The sequence below is a fragment of the Octodon degus genome, unplaced genomic scaffold (assembly GCF_000260255.1).
Source record: "Octodon degus isolate 3935 unplaced genomic scaffold, OctDeg1.0 scaffold00049, whole genome shotgun sequence".
NCBI lineage: Eukaryota > Metazoa > Chordata > Mammalia > Rodentia > Octodontidae > Octodon > Octodon degus.
The window spans coordinates 7,648,441-7,650,899 of NW_004524625.1; the positions used below are offsets into that span (position 1 = coordinate 7,648,441).

The 2,459-nt window shown below is 35.6% G+C and overlaps 1 pseudogene; it reads left to right on the top strand.

Annotated features, from left to right (window-relative positions):
- Positions 1 to 1,862: 1,862 nt before the first annotated feature.
- LOC105742394 overlaps positions 1,863 to 2,459 on the top strand; it is a 2,801-nt pseudogene continuing 2,204 nt past the window's right edge.

The following is a 2,459-nucleotide window of genomic DNA, read 5'->3' on the forward strand; positions in this document are numbered from 1 at the left end:
GGCCGGGGAGATAGCTCAGTGAAATAAGTGCTTCCCTGGCAAGCACAAGGGCCTGAGTTCAATCCCTGGTCCCGCCAAAAAAAAAAAAAAAATCTCTGTTAAATAGAAGAGAGGTTAACTGGAAGGACAGATTACTTATAGCATGATTAGGACCAAGGGCATAAGTGCAGGTGTTGGGGATTTTACAAGTCTGTATGATGCATTTCAGAACTATTCAATGCTAATAATACTTGTCTGAATTTGTATTTCCCTTTTGTTTCCCAGAGATCTCTCCATTTCTTTTTTATTTTAAAGAACATAAAATAGTGATTTAAAAACATTAGAAATCATATAAGATTTCACTAAACAAAGCAATAGGAATTCAACAGTGGTTGTTGTATTACATGATGCAATCTTTCAATTAGTTGTTCAGATTACCAGGCATGAACATGTAAGATTCTTTTAAAGAAAAAACAAAACAAAACAATAACAAAAAAGTTATAAGAAATTCGAAAGATGGAAAATATAATCAGTGAAAAGGAAAGCTTTAAGCATTAAATGTCCTTTCAAGAGACCAGCAGAAATCAACAGTACAATTATCCAAACTGTTCTGTATGTTCATCATTCTCAAACACCAGGATTGGACACAGGTTGATAATCCTTGCATATACATCTTGAATGGATGTAGGATACTTCAGCTGTGAGGGAATGCCTTCTTATGCAACAATTGTACAAACCTGATAAAATTTGATTGGTAGTAAACTTTAATTCACAGATGCAAAACATATTATTCTGTAGATTTAATATTTTCACCTTTCTCAAAAATTTAATCAACTTTACAACTTCCTCAAAACAAACAAGCCCTTTTCTTAAAAATGTAATGACTAAATCATGAAAATTGAGGGCAGGGTATATAGCTTAGTGGCAGAAGTGCTTGCCTGACAAGCACAAGGTCCTGAGTTCATTTCCCATTACAAAAAAAAAAAAAAGAAAGAAAAGAAAAGGTGTGAACAGAAATCATAAAAATCAATTCCATAAATAAGTCACCACATGAAGATAAAGTTCTGTCAAAAAACAAAAACAAAAACAAAAAAGCAGAGAAACTTAACATTTAAATTGGCCACAAATTGAAACTTGGAAATGAGCGTCAGTGTTTAGTTACAATGGAGTGTAATAGTATAGACTCTTTGTAACAATAAAAAAATCAGCTCATGTCATGTATTTTCCTTCTATAAGTCAGCTTTTCATCTTTGGTTGAGTCTTGCTTGGAAATTCTATAATCATAGAATTATTGCTTTACTTTAGTTTGCCATTTGGAAACATATTTTTGGCTGGTGAAACATTACATTTTGTACTTATTCTATACCACTATCTCCATATGGCAAGTGAAATTCTTACTACATGAAAAGCATGGCATGTAGGATAAAAATAATGACTAGAATTATGCTCTCATTTATTTTAAGACATATACTTTTCCACCATCATCTCTCTATTTTCCACTTATCCTGTGCTCCAATATTACAAACTTTTTTTTCCTCCCTCCTCCCTCCTTCCTCGCCTTTCTTTTCTTTTCTTTCTTTCTTTCATTTCTCTTTTTCTCCTCCTCTCCTTCCCCTCTTCTACTGTCTCTGTCTTCTAATAAGCATTTACTAAGATTTCTTAATAAGTCTTTAGGTCCTAGAAGGCATTTTCACTGCTGCTAAGAGCATTTCCATATTTTATGTCAATAAGCCTATGAGAGGATATTGGTTTGTTGAGAAATCTCAGAACCAGATCTTTCTCCAGACTCTGGGTTACCTCCCCCCAACATCTCTGCTTTAATTCACAGCAGAACATTAAACTTCAAGTTTCTGAGAGAAGCAAAGTTGAGACCCAGTGTGACCATGCCAACTAACTGGACCTTACTCCAGAAATCCATGGAGCTAGCTCTAGAGAATTATGGCTGCTCATGTGCAGGATCAGTGTACTTCAGGGATGTGACTACCAATTTCACCAGAGGGGAATGACAGCCCCTAGACCCTGATCAGATAGACCTTTACTGGGACATGATACAGGAGACCTACAACCATCTGCTCTCAGCATGGTAACAAATTCCCGAACCAGAGGTTTTCATCCTGGAGCAAGGAGAGGAGCCATGGGCATCACCGGGTGATAGCAAACATGAAAACTGCTGAGAAAAATTGCAACAAATTGGTAACCAGATTGAGACCTATCTGCAAAGAGGAAATATATCATTCTGTGATGTTTCTTTCATCAAGAAAATGATGACTATAAAAGATCATCATGAATATGAAGACATTAGACAAATAATTAATGCTAGCCCAAAAATATTCCTCATCCTGAAGGGCCACGTCTGTGTGACTCACTTGGGAGCACTGTGAAGCATAATTTAAATTTGTTCAGTCAAAATACAAAAGATGCATTAAGAAACATTAAAAATATCATTGAGTGGGGCCAGGGAGATGGCTCAGTGGAATAAG